This window comes from Schistocerca americana, chromosome 8, assembly GCF_021461395.2.
Source record: "Schistocerca americana isolate TAMUIC-IGC-003095 chromosome 8, iqSchAmer2.1, whole genome shotgun sequence".
Taxonomy (NCBI): domain Eukaryota; kingdom Metazoa; phylum Arthropoda; class Insecta; order Orthoptera; family Acrididae; genus Schistocerca; species Schistocerca americana.
The window spans coordinates 58466453-58481413 of NC_060126.1; the positions used below are offsets into that span (position 1 = coordinate 58466453).

Below are 14961 nucleotides of genomic sequence, written 5' to 3' on the forward strand. Positions count from 1 at the left end.
TTACATTATTTGTGATTTAAGCACGGGAGTTGGGATCACAAATGCAACGCAAACAACACAAAATTAATTCTTCTCAGAAGGCAACGACACGAAGGGAGCCGACATTCAACACAAATACGTACTTCACATTTACCCCAGAACGTGTTCGAAACGATACCCATGTACACGAAGACTGCAGATGTTTCAAGTTCCGTTCACCTAATTCTACACAGTTACAGAGCCATTGTTAGTCCGCTCCTGTAATTGTACTACACTCTCAGTTACAACACTATACACGAGCTACTTTGACGGCAACAAAGTCCAGGCACACAACTGGTCCTGCACGATCTGTACACTTATCGGGGTAAGCGACACATAATTACTTGCTCCTCCCCCCGCCCCCACCACCTGCCCCGACTGAAATATGCAGAGGCACCGCTGTGCATAAACCGTACGTTGGTTCGCGTAGCGAGTGAGACAACACGAATGTGACGAACCAATTCATGTTCCACTACCTCTCGATAAACTCTGCTAGTGAGGCGCTGTAGAATAGCATGCTGTCTGTGTAACTGGGTGTCCACTATACCACACGAAATGTTTCTCTGCAGAAGGATGTTGATATCCTCGTACTGAAGTCAAGCGAGGATTCTCATACGCCCACACGTGCATGTGTTGAGTATTCACGGATCCGCACCGGTAAAGAGACTGTCATCTGTAAACAGTACCCGATGACCGCATTGTAGACCAGCAGTCTGGCGCTCAAGAAACAACTGACAGAAATTCTGAGAACTAGGGCGGTCTACACGTGTCCGCTCCTGTATGTTTTGCAGGTAAAAAGGGTGAAATTGCTGTCTACGAAGCAGGCGCCATACAGCTGACTGAGGGACCACTACAGTAGCACCCATACGACGTGTCTTATGGTCGGACCTTCTCGACACCCAATCCATCCAGCTGAGGCCGACTCAACCCTGCCATATTTCCTTAAACGTCCACAGCTGTGAAAGTCTGATGGTTTGGTACACTTCTGTTTAGAAACATTTACTTATACCGTAGTGTGCTGCTCGTCCATTGTCCTCTGCTGCGCCGTAAAGGATGTGCATACGCTCGTATTCACCGTGCGAGTACGCTATCGTACCGTCTACAACGACAGCAGGGTATGAACTACCGACAGGATGAATATACGTCTGGTGCCGCTATACAACAACAGCGACATAGAGTACAATGGAGCACACCGAAATCAAGTAGACGGAGGCATCTCGTGCCAGAATCTATCGAGCGTTGTAAAACCGTGTACACAGCAACATCAGTCGATATGCAGGCGAACACCACACGTCAAAAGTCTGTACTCTCCCATGATGTATATGTTACGACACCAGCTTGGTAGTGAAGGATCTTGTGTGTAATATTGAAACAGTGTCAAATAATGTAGTTTATGAAATACGTTCGTGGCTTGTAGAAAACAATTTGATGCTAAATCGCAGTAAGACTCAGTTTTTACAGTTTCTAACTCACAATTCAACAAGAACCGATATTTTGATCAGACAGAATGGGCGTATTATAAGCGACACGGAACAGTTCAAGTTCCTAGACGTTCGGATAGATAGTAAGCTGTTGTGGAAAGCCCATGTTCAGGCTCTTGTTCAGAAACTAAATGCTGTTTTATATACCATCAGAACAGTATCTGAAATAAGTGACACTTCAACACGAAAAGTAGTCTACTTCGCATATTTTCATACGCTTATGTCATATGTTATTATTTTTTGGGGTAATTCTTCTGATTCAAAAAGGGTATTTTTGACTCAAAAACGGGCTGTTCGAGCTATGTGTGGTGTAAGTCCGAGAACCTCTTGTCGACCCCTATTCAGTAGGAATTCTGACATTGCCCTCACAGTATATATTTTCTTTAATGTCGTTTGTTGTTAGCAATGTTAGCTTATTCCCAAGAGTTAGCAGCTTTCACTCAGTTAATACTACGCAGAAATCAAATCTGCATGTGGAATGCACTTCCTTGACTCTTGTGCAGAAAGGAGAGCACTATTCTGCTGCATCCATTTTCAATAAGCTACCAGAAGAACTCAAAAATATTAGCAGTAGCCCAAACACTTTTAAGTCCAAACGGAAGAGTTTTCCCATGTCTCACTCCTTCTATTCTGTCGAGGAGCTCCTGGAAGAACTGAAAAATTAAGCAAATTCCAGTGTTACATTGTTGATTTTCTTTATTGAAACTTACGAATTGTCGCTTGTATATGTTTCTTATATTTCGTTTTATCTGTTTCCACTATCGTGTTAGAATTTCATTTATTGACTCGTTCCATGACCATGGAGACTTCTCCTTAATGTGGTTCCTCAGAACCATAAATAAATAAATAAAAAATAACAGAAACCTGAATAAGTCAATTTCAGACAAAACTTTATTCAACATTTTACTCCTACTTTGATGCGTACATTATCTGCAGTCCTGAAAATTCGGCTGCTCACCGACCAGCGCAGCGCCGCGAAACGGCATCGAGAAGGCGCTGACGCGCACCAATGGAAAGAGCGGGCATCGCCACACCTCCAGAAATACATTCAGCGCCCCTTGTCAACGCTGACTTAACCATCCGCCCAACCCTAGTTCGGTCGCAGACTTCGGTAGTATCAGTACTCAGTAACAGGTAGACGATACCTTGCTTGCGTTTTCTGCGAGTGGCAATACTGGATAAAAGTAATTGCAAGTAGGAGGCATTGGAAGAACATCAAGATACCTCACAACAAGAAGTTAAGCCACGTATCTTCTCTTTTTAGAAATAAACTGTCCTGTTAATTAGAAAGTGTTTTGTACAGGTGATTTTGGATTCCTGACACCGGTCATCGCACCTTCTCTCCTTCCTTGTTCATGTCGGCGCTGAGTCACACAGTAGCCGACACAATATGATGCTCCGACAAGGTGTGTATAGCTACTTTTGAATCACCCTGTATAAGCACCCGTACGGTCGTGACTTCTCTCGTCTTGCGCGATGTCGTGATTCTCCTATCGGGAGGTGTGTGGGAATATTTAAAACTGTATCGCTGCTCACACACTCCCAACCCAGAAATAATTAAGTTCTTTAGCTCGAGTGAAACTACCTGCGTCTGGGGCATAGTACACTACTGCACATTAAAATTGCTACACCACGAAGATGACGCGCTACAATTTAACCGACAAGAACAAGATGTTGTGATATGCAAATGATTAGCTTTTCAGAGCATTCACACATGGTTGGCACCGGTGGCGACACAACGTGCTGACATGAGGAAAGTGTCCAACCGATTTCTCATACACAAACAGCAGATGACCGGAGTTGCCTGGTGAAACGTTGTTGTGATGCCTCGTGCAAGGAGGAGAAATGCGTACCATCACGTTTCCGACTTCGATAAAGATCGGATTGTAGCCTATCGCGATTGTGGTTTATCGTATCGCGACATTCCTGCTCGCGTTGGTCGAGATCCAATGACTGTTAGCATAATATGGAATCGGTGTGATCAGGACGGTAATACGAAACGCCGTGCTGGATCCCAACGCCCTCGTATCACTAGCAGTCGAGATGACAGGCATCTTATCCGCATGGCTGTAACGGATCGTGCAGCCACGTCGCGATCCCTGAGTCAACAGACGGGGACGTCTGCAAGACAACAACCATCTGCACAAACAGTTAAACGACGTTTGCAGCAGCATGGACTATCAGCTCGGAGACCATGGCTGCGGTTACCCTTGACGCTGCAGCACAGACAGTAGCGCCTGCTATGGTGTACTAAACGACGATCCTGGGTAAACGAAGGGCTAAACGTCATTTTTTCGGATGAATCCAGGTTCTGTTTACAGCATCATAATGGTCGCATCCGTGTTTGGCGACATCGCGTTGAACGCATATTGGAAGCGTGTATTCGTCATCGCCGTACTGGCGTATCACCCGGCGTGATGGTATGGGGTGCCATTGGTTACACGTCTCGGACACCTCTTGTTTGCATTGACGGCACTTTGAACAGTGGACGTTACATTTCAGATGTGTTACGACCCGTGGTTCTACCCTTCATTCGATTCCTGCGAAACCCTACATTTCAGCAGGATAATGCACGACCGCATGTTGCAGGTCCTGTACGGGCCTTTCTGGATACAGAAAATGTTCGACTGCTGCCCTGACCAGCACATTCTCCAGATCTCTCACCAATTGAAAACGTCTGGTCAATGGTGACCGAGGAACTGGCTCCTCACAATACGCCGGTCACTATTCTTGATGAACTGTGGTATGGTGTTGAAGCTGCATGGGCAGCTGTACCTGTACACGCCATCCAAGCTCTGTTTGACTCAATGCCCAGGCCTATTAAGGCCGTTATTACGGCCAGAGTTTTCTCAGGATCTATGCACCCAAATTGCGTGAAAATGTAATCACATGTCAGTTCTAGTATAATATATTTGTCGAATGAATTCCCGTTGATCATCTGCCTTTCTTATTGCTGTAGCAGTTTTAATGGCCAGTAGTGTATTTGAGTCCCCAAAATATTCGTAATGTGTTATTAATGTACCATCTTCACTGATATGCGCAGTATCATCATCTGACTGCGTTAAAATCGATACTACGCAAATCTCAGAAATTATCTTTTGCCACGATTGCTCTTAAGAATGAATATTTTGGTCCTGTCACAATTATTTTTCCACGTGAGAAGTGTTCAGTATAGTAAATTTCAGATCAGTTATCACACTGCCATACTTTCATTAAGACACTTTCAAGCCACTAAAAATAGCGAAAACTGTTGTAACCACTTTCTAAATATATATTCGAATAATTAATACAAACTACGCCGTATATATCCCTGGTGAGTCTGCAATGTTTCAATTCAAATCAGATTCAATGCTGAACATAATACAGTGATGGGAAAACATTATGACCATTGCCGACCGCACGCCGGATGGTGCTTTGTCGCGTTGCGAGCACGTGACGCGGTAACAAAAGCATGAAAACGGAGCAGACACGGACGGGGGATCACGCTGGCGAACACATGTGCTGCATTTGAGGAAACCCATTGACATAAGCGACTTTGACAAAGCCCAAATTATTTATACGCAGAGCCTGTGAACGAGTATCTCGAAACCGACGAACCTGGCCAATACTTCACGTGTTACTGACGTGAGAATCTTCGAGAAGAGGTAAAAGGACACTGAAACCATCACTAGGCGCAGAATGATTGGACGTCCACGACTCGCCACAGAACGTGCGGATTGGAGACTTGTTTGCTTTGCAAAGTCGGATAGATTGTGATTCGTGACATTTCTGCCCGAAATAGCGCAGTGCTGGTGCACGCACAAGTGTTTCGCTGCACACCGTTCATTGTACATTGTTGAAAATGGAGCTCCGCAGCAGACCACCCCTACGTGCTCACACGTTGACCCAATGAAATCGCCAATTACGTTTGCAGTGGGCACTGGACCAAAGGGATTCAACAGTCGATCAATGAAAACCTGTCGGCTGTTCGGGTGAATCACATTTTTGCCACATTAAGGGGCTGCGGAACGCCCTATACTTGCAATGTTAAAATAACGCTTATAAATTACATCTTTCCTCACAAAGTATTTGAGGTAGGAAGTTGAACTTTTTACAGATTATTTGTTGGAATATGGGCTACAACCTAACACAGGGATTTTACAAAATTTTAGTTCAGTTATTAAAGATGATTTTTTTTTTTCAATTGTAATGAAAATTCACAACATTTTTTTGCAATTTTTTATTTATATATTCAAAAATATACAGTTTTTTTGGAAAAAGGCTGTGTTAAATTATGCAGAAGGTACTGTGTAACATTTACTGAAAGTTTGAAGCAAATATGTTTGGAAGACCCTTAGAAAACATGTAATTAGTATGAGAAAATAAGTTTTGGGAATCGAGCGACAAAGATTGGATTTACTTTTCAGTGCATTCCAGGTCCATAGGATGGATTATCTTCATCCTCTGCAAACTCCTCCTCCAGCTTCCTCTTGTTCCTCCTCCTGTTTACTCTTGCTTGTATTTCTAGACTCTTTACAGCCCTGTCTGCAGCCCGAAGGCGTTCCTTGTCAAAGCAAGCATCGCTCGTTGTTGTGTTCGTAGATTTTGCTACCATTTTCTTCAGTTGCAGTTACTGCAACACTTTTCCAAAAGGTGGTCATGTATGAACACTTATCACATTTCAGTTGTATTTCACTAGCAAGTCCTACGTGCTTTATTATGGAGAGTTCCAGACCAACTTCACTACAATGAATACATCTTACAAGTTTGAAAAAATTCCTTTGAGAACCGACATATCAAATATTTCATTCACATCCGATTCGCCCATAAAACATTCATAGTTTTCACTCACTGAACCAAGCTTCTTCTGTGAAGTATTTTCTTTCCCACTTTGACTGCTATGGGCAGGTGTACTTGAGAGGTTAGGTTCACTCACTTGGTTATCGTCTTTATTGTTTACAGTAATAACACATACCTTTGGCTTTCCAACATTTCTCCTTTTCTTAAAAGCCTTCAGAGGATTTCTAATAACTTTACTTTTACTCATTACTATACTTCAACAAAACAGAGACTCAAGAAACAGAATTAATTACGAATATTTTCGAGATAACGACAGAGTAAATAAACACGAAACAATCGACAATCACACCAGCGATAATATTGAACCATCACAGGTTAGCCACAACACATACTTTATCTCACATCACTAAAATGTACCTGATGAACACGGACGTTAATAATAACACCATTTGACAGCAGTTTAACAGCGCCACAGTGGGTCACGCCCATGTAGAACACATTTCAAAAAAAAATTTAAAAATAGTTGTAGTCTTCAGAATTGAATAAATTATACATCTATTAAAAGGTAACAGTCTGCAGATTCAGAAAACGCAAAAAAGTAAAAATTGAACTTTTCATGATTTTGAGCCCTTCCGGAGCCCCTTAAGTCGATGGTCGTCTCCACAAACGTTGTTATGGAGGTTAAATGCCGTTCGAAACGTGCAGCGCACCACGGGCGCAGGCTAGTGGTAGCAGTATTATGCCAAGAGAGAGTCTCCTGCGCTTGCATGAGACCTGCGGTAGTATTCGAAGACACGCTGACAGCTATGAACCAACTACATACCTTCAAGCTTGATGTCTTCCCCGACAGTGATTTCATTTTTCACCAGTATAATTATCCGTGTCTCGCAGCCAAAATCGCGCTACAGTGGTTTGAGAAGCATGATACGTCTCTGTGAAGTCGTTTCGTAAAAATTCGGTGTAACTTATTCATACTACTACATGATTTTAGCTCAATTCACGAACTCTTCCAGAAAGAATGAGCACTCAAATTAGGCATATTGAATACTATATGTGTGTTTCAATGTGGGGTTTCAATTTTGTTTTGTGGGGAACGCTGAGTTGGTCATCGGCTGCTGGCAGCAGACGATGTTGCTTCTCGTTTGAAGAGAGCACAGGATGACCAGCCTAGGTTTCCAGTACCTGAACAGAGACGTTTACCCATCTTAGTCGAAGGCTGTTTTTGTGTGTGAGGTTGATGACGGAGGGCTACCCCTCTGGTAGCTTCCGCTGCACGGGCAGCTAGGTAATCTCGTGAGAGAAAGCGGCACTGTTCGGTGAACGGTTGGTGAGTACGGATCGTAGCTCTTAAGTGGTGTTTCAGGTGATAGGAAGCAGATCGAGTTAGGACTTCGTTATGTTTAACTAGTGAAATACTTAAGAACTTCAGCTTAACTGAAGCGTGTGAAGCGAGTTACTTTTTTCAATGACTTTTAATCTTATATTTTGTGCAAATTGCTTTTGTCTTTGAGTGTCGATTTTGTGCCACGTGTTTGGTAATCAATGAGCCTTGTGGTCCACTACGGTGCGGCAGTATGCTTTATTTTAACATTTTGCGTGTTTAATCAGATACAATTTCTGCAAGACTATCTGTTCTTTCGTGCGCTCTATACAAAGCAGCACAACAGTTTGAGTCAGAATGCACCACGTGCTCTAGTTCGGCCGTTTGCACACAGCAGACGCAGTTAGTATGTTAAATACACTCCTGGAAATGGAAAAAAGAACACATTGACACCGGTGTGTCAGACCCACCATACTTGCTCCGGACACTGCGAGAGGGCTGTACAAGCAATGATCACACGCACGGCACAGCTGACACACCAGGAACCGCGGTGTTGGCCGTCGAATGGCGCTAGCTGCGCAGCATTTGTGCACCGCCGCCGTCAGTGTCAGCCAGTTTGCCGTGGCATACGGAGCTCCATCGCAGTCTTTAACACTGGTATCATGCCGCGACAGCGTGGACGTGAACCGTATGTGCAGCTGACGGACTTTGAGCGAGGGCGTATAGTGGGCATGCGGGAGGCCGGGTGGACGTACCGCCGAATTGCTCAACACGTGGGGCGTGAGGTCTCCACAGTACATCGATGTTGTCGCCAGTGGTCGGCGGAAGGTGCACGTGCCCGTCGACCTGGGACCGGAGCGCAGCGACGCACGGATGCACGCCAAGACCGTAGGATCCTACGCAGTGCCGTAGGGGACCGCACCGCCACTTCCCAGCAAATTAGGGACACTGTTGCTCCTGGGGTATCGGCGAGGACCATTCGCAACCGTCTCCATGAAGCTGGGCTACGGTCCCGCACACCGTTAGGCCGTCTTCCGCTCACGCCTCAACATCGTGCAGCCCGCCTCCAGTGGTGTCGCGACAGGCGTGAATGGAGGGACGAATGGAGACGTGTCGTCTTCAGCGATGAGAGTCGCTTCTGCCTTGGTGCCAATGATGGTCGTATGCGTGTTTGGCGCCGTGCAGGTGAGCGCCACAATCAGGACTGCGTACGACCGAGGCACACAGGGCCAACACCCGGCATCATGGTGTGGGGAGCGATCTCCTACACTGGCCGTACACCACTGGTGATCGTCAAGGGGACACTGAATAGTGCACGGTACATCCAAACCGTCATCGAACCCATCGTTCTACCATTCCTAGACCGGCAAGGGAACTTGCTGTTCCAACAGGACAATGCACGTCCGCATGTATCCCGTGCCACCCAACGTGCTCTAGAAGGTGTAAGTCAACTACCCTGGCCAGCAAGATCTCCGGATCTGTCCCCCATTGAGCATGTTTTGGGCTGGATGAAGCGTCGTCTCACGCGGTCTGCACGTCCAGCACGAACGCTGGTCCAACTGAGGCGCCAGGTGGAAATGGCATGGCAAGCCGTTCCACAGGACTACATGCAGAATCTCTACGATCGTCTCCATGGGAGAATAGCAGCCTGCATTGCTGCGAAAGGTGGATATACACTGTACTAGTGCCGACATTGTGCATGCTGTGTTGCCTGTGTCTATGTGCCTGTGGTTCTGTCAGTGTGATCATGTGATGTATCTGACCCCAGGAATGTGTCAATAAAGTTTCCCCTTCCTGGGACAATGAATTCACGGTGTTCTTATTTCAATTTCCAGGAGTGTAATTATCGCACAGCCTTGCGCATTGGTTAAACCTCTGTAAATAATAGTGCATGTGTAGAATCGTAACGCAAATCTCACTGAGATATTTTTATGGTATTAATGCAAAAGAGGTGGTAGTATAATTGTCTCCCACCCCCGTCTTCTGTGTTTCTTCTTGTTGCAGTTAAATTGTGCTCTGTTCCATTCCCACGTAATTCTTACTTAAATATTTCGAATCAGGCACCAGTTATGTGTAGTTAGAATGTGTAACCAAATATTTAGTTACAGTAAATAATCTACGTGTAAGATAAATTCTTTGGTGTCGAGCTTATCCCCTTACTCCGATTTCCAATCCTGAATTAATCAAGTTGCTTCATGCACGACATGGAGTGCTATTTATCTAGCTGGTTAAAGAAATTTGCGTACTTGTAATTAAATTATTAAAGCAATTAAACTAATATTTTCCAGCTATATATTTTTCTAAATGTTTAGGAAGTGCTTGGGCAGGTAGCGACCCCGAATTTCTGTGTTCTTATCATTAATTGTGTGAGAGTAGCAGATAGAAATGCGAATAGTGTATATGGCTCGATGAGCAACGTCGTAAACATAGTAATACATCACAAACAATATTGCGAACTCACGAATTTCGCCTGATGTAACTCAAATGTAAACCAAATGAGTTGCTTGAATGAGATTTTTACTCTGCAGCGGAGTGTGGGCTGATATGAAACTTCCTGGCAGATTAAAACTGTGTGCCGGGCCGAGACTCGAACCCAGGACCTTTGCCTTTCACGGGCAAGTGCTCTACAAACTGAACTACCCAAGCACGACTCACGCCCCATCCTCACAGCTATACTTCTGCCAGTACCTCGTCTCCTACATTCCAAGCTTTACAGAAGCTTTCCTGCGAACCTCGCAGAACTACCACTCCTGAAAGAATGGATATTGCGGACACATGGCTTAGCCACAGACTGGGGGATGTTTCCAGATTGAGATTTTCATTCTGCAGCGGAATGTGCACTGATATGAAACTTCCTGGCAGATTAAAACTGTGTGTGGGGCCGAGACTCGAAATCTGCACTTTTGCCTTTCGCAGGCAAGTGCTCTACCAACTGAGCTTCCCAAGGACGACTCACGCCCCGTCCGCACAGCTTTACTTCTGCCAGTACCTCGTCTCCTACATTCCAAGCTTTACAGAAGCTCTCCTGCGAAACTTGCAGAACTAGTACTCCTGAAAGAAAGGATATTGCGGAGACATGGCTTAGCCACAGCCTGGGGGATGTTTCCAGAATGAGATTTTGCAGCAGAGTGCACAACTTCCAGGAAGTTTCATCTGAGTTGCTATCGGGCGCCATCACCGCGTGAGCAAATCAGCGTCCCATTACTTACGCGAATTACATGACCTGTGCGTAGACATCTAATGTCACATAGCTTTATAAACGTACCAACAAACAGTCGGATCCCTGAAACGGAGAACAAGTGATACATTTCGTTCGGAAGACGGACAAACAAGCCATTAAGCAGATGGTCATAATGTTTTGTCTCATCGGTGTAAAAGCTGCTAACATTGCGTCACTCGATCAACTATACAGGGGATAGTCTGATTGGTATACTATCTTTTTATTATATTGACAGCATTGTTGTCGTCTCGACTCGACATGGCGTCCAGAGTATTGGTTGCCCCACAGACGGTCATGGAAGTTACTAATTACAACATTTTTCAGTGAATTCTTCTACCTTTATTATTTATTAGAGTAAAATTGATGTCCTGACGGTCAACGTAGGAGAACTGTCACAGCGGCAAAAATTTTCAGAATGACGGCAACGTGATGTAGAAGGTACACCGGTTCCTAAACAGCCAAAATCTAGGTTTATATAATCAAGATTCCGCTAAGTCCGTTGCTGGGAAGAAAATGTGACGCATTGAAGTTTGAATATACAGAGAAGTTTTTATAGCCACAAGTTTATTTCTGCGAGGTGACAATTACAGCTCTATGGGTATCTCTCGTTTAACGAGTAATCACATTCAGATGTTCCGCTTTTGCCCTGCGCATGCTCGCCCAACGGCCAGGCAGGCAAACCGCCGCACGTTTTCAGCAGAACTGACAGATAAACTCCACTCGCATCCAAGCCAAGGTATGCGCAGTCCAAGCAGGAGTCTTGCTTGTCTGCCGTCTTCCGATTATACTACCCTACGTATCAGTTTATTCTGTACGCTTTCAATGAATAGGGTTAGGAAGTTGACAAAAAGTCCTTTTTTACCCGAATAGCACGAGCCTCAATGAAATACATTTTAGGTCATCGTAGACCAGAAAGTTATGGCCTTTATTTCTTTTTTTTTTTCCTTTCGGTGTTTTTCCGGCTTATTTATTTATTTTAGATACAAACGGTATCCTCTGTAACTTTATCTTCTTTCGACCAATACTGGCTGTTCTCGATCCGAACCATCATCAGGTCACCTCTAATACTTGTTTCCTGCAATAAACAGAAACATGTCTGTAAATAGAGATCCTTTTCACCTAAAAACCTGAGCAAGACTATTACAATGAAAATTTATGCTCCAAAGCTAGCTACAATAAGGTAATATATTTCCTTAAATATTTCCGCTTACTGCCATTAGCAAGTGAGGTGCAGCTGCATCTATAGTAATATGTTTCTGCAATGTGTTGGTAACTCCGAAAAGTAATATTATTACTAATATATGGCAGAAACGTAATGTGGTCATCACTTCCATCTGGACGTCACTTCATAATGGCAATAAGTGGAACCAGCCTATCATGGGAAGCATATACAGAAATATATTATTTTATTGCAGCTAATGTTGGAACCTTCATTTTCGTTGTATCTGATTCCGAGGTATACTATTCTGCGTGCCCAACGGAACGAAAAGACTATTATATCATAGTGCCAACTGAAATAAGATTGTGGAACTCTAATTTCTGTATCCTCTGCCCTATATGACTCATATTGTGTATTCTGGGTTTGTTGAATTCGTTCTAACTGGCCAAAAGAGTTCATCCTGCAAACCCCAAACGCATTTTAGCAAACACGAAGTTCGTGTTTAGTGTTACGTTAAGCTAAAAAAAATATGTCTGAAAGAAGAAAAGGAGAAGGCTTGATCCATTCTAAGCTTTCTTCGCACTAAGTTGCGTAAAATCAGACTGTGCTTTTCTAATATCGACTCACCGAGTTTTTTTTTTTCTGTTTCAATCAATGTTTGCCCTAAATTTAGAAAGCTCGTATACAGCTAAGTGACGTCAAGTCCATAGCACAGATTTTCACACATTTGTCAGTCTCTTTGTCCTCTTCCAAAATATTTATGAAGTGAGGAAACTTCTGGTCAAATTTACAAACATGCAACCGATTTTGGGTCCCCGACTGAGTGTTTAGTAACATTTTACTCAATCTGCATTGCGAGACACGTACTGACTTATTGGAAGCTGCCTAGTTAACATATGAAAATACTTCCACGGATATATTTGGACTCAGTTTCCTGACTAGTGTACATTCCCCAATTCTTAAATTGTCCTCTATCTCCTTTAACTTTGGTTTGTTCTCATCGTTGCTCCCACCGTTATGGTAACTGAGCTGAAGTGAAACTATTTACGCAGACATATACCTGACAATTTTGTAGTTACGTTCGATTGACAGCGCAACCTGTTGTTAGGTGCGACAGGCTAAAAGGGACCTGTGAAGCTTGGCGGGCTTGTGGAAATCCATGCTGCTTCAACCACTGTGCTTCAGTACACGTGGACTCTTGTGTCTCCGTTGCAACAGATTGAGATGCTTTAATGGTTGCGGGAGAGACAGGGGTAGGCAGGTTCGTTGGCGAATTTGTACACCTCTGGTGATGTTAGACAACCTTCAGATTTCGAAACACTGCTGATAAATCGTAAGCAGAAAGAAGTTTGGAAACATGGTTACTTCCGTGCTGTGGTTTCTTTTCATTTGAAGCAGACTGATTTGTCAGCACAAATATTTACTCTCATTCGATCTGTTTGGCCGGCAATTTGCTGATGGAGTTGATCGGCACTTGTGTCGTGTTACAGGGAGAGGAGATGAGGAGATAGATAGATAGATAGAGAGAGAGAGAGAGAGAGAGAGAGAGAGAGAGACGATGAAGAGGGGTGGGGCGAAGTGTGGATCCCGCGAGATACACACACACACATATACACACACACACACACACACACACACACACACACGAGACGAGCATCGCATCCGGCCAGTTACGTGCCGGTCAGTGTTTAAAGTCGCTGCGCGCCGACGCGACGTGTGAAAACAAACGCGGCGTTTTATCGCCCGGCGTCGCGCCGCTGAGCGCCGCTGAGCGCCGCTTCGCTTCCGCGGTGGCAACCAGCGGGAACGTGAAAAGAGCCAATGGGCGCCGGGCACGTTCCTCTCTGGGCTGCGGGTCAGTTTACAGCTTCATACGAGAGCCGATTTATTGGTCTGGCAAATATCCATAAAAAGATCGCGAAATTCTTAAATTGGCGTCTGTGATTTCGCGTGGTCCTCTAATGCTTTTCTTCAAAATATCTGTTGGCATAACTGCTCAGGTAAAATTTGCACCTTTTACATTTTTAGAAAACAACAAATGAAAAAGTTGTACAAATATTTTTATTATTATTATTATTATTATTATTGTTGTTGTTCTTGTTGTGCCAATTAGGCTAACTCAAGGGGACGTGAAATAGTTCGTTTATGACAGTAAATTCTTTTCCTGTACGGATTTCCAAAATCTCAATCTTTGTTCGTCTCTGTAGTTCATTTTTTCTGCTATCCATGTCTCTCCTCTCCATTTTTTGCTTCCTCCTACTTTTTTTTCCTTTATTGATTTTCAATTCTCCCCAAAGGGGACGGGCTGGCAGCAGCTTAGTACGCTGCTCTACAGCCTACAGGCTTTTATTTTAAAAACGGAAGAAGAAAAGAAACAAGAGAAACAGGCGATAAAACGGTGACGTAAAGCGGAAAAATGCGGAAAGTAAAACAGAAAGCAAAAGGGGTTGGCAATGTTATTAAAAGACACAGGAATCAGACGAGTAACATAGTACACACACAATTAAAAAACACGGCGACAGTCCGGTTTCTGTTCACAAGAGATAAAAAGCACACCCAGCGACAGTATGATGGCCGTTCGCAACACTTCCCAAAAAACACAACACGGAACACTCACTGTAAAACACTGCATGAAAAGGGCGGCACAAAGATGACACTCGCGAGCCAAAGGCAGATGGGGGGGGGGGGGGGACCTGGAGGAGGGGGACAACAAGGAGGGAGGAAGGAAAAAAAACGAAAAGGAGGGGGGGAACCAAAGAGGGAGAGGACTAATAAAGGGGGAGAGGGGCAGGGCAGACGTGAGAGGGAATGAGAGGAGGCAGAGGAGGGAAATGCAAAAGGACTCAGGGGAGGGAAGGGGGCAGAGAGAAGGGAGGTGGGGAAAAAAGAGGATGGAAGGAGGGGGAGAGGGAGCCCGGGAAAAGGACAGAGGAAAGGAGGGGGAGTGAGGATCAGAGTTGATAGGAGGGATAAATGGAGGGAG

General features: G+C 44.4%; 2 protein-coding genes across 2 annotated transcripts in view; one reads left to right on the forward strand and one right to left on the reverse strand.

Moving 5' to 3' along the window:
- Positions 1-14961, reverse strand: part of LOC124545527 (NACHT and WD repeat domain-containing protein 2-like) — a 1590779-nt gene that overhangs the window by 1307144 nt on the left and 268674 nt on the right. The window lies entirely within an intron of this gene.
- The window catches only part of LOC124545528 (mediator of DNA damage checkpoint protein 1-like), a 430822-nt gene that overhangs the window by 305682 nt on the left and 110179 nt on the right, over positions 1-14961 (forward strand). The window lies entirely within an intron of this gene.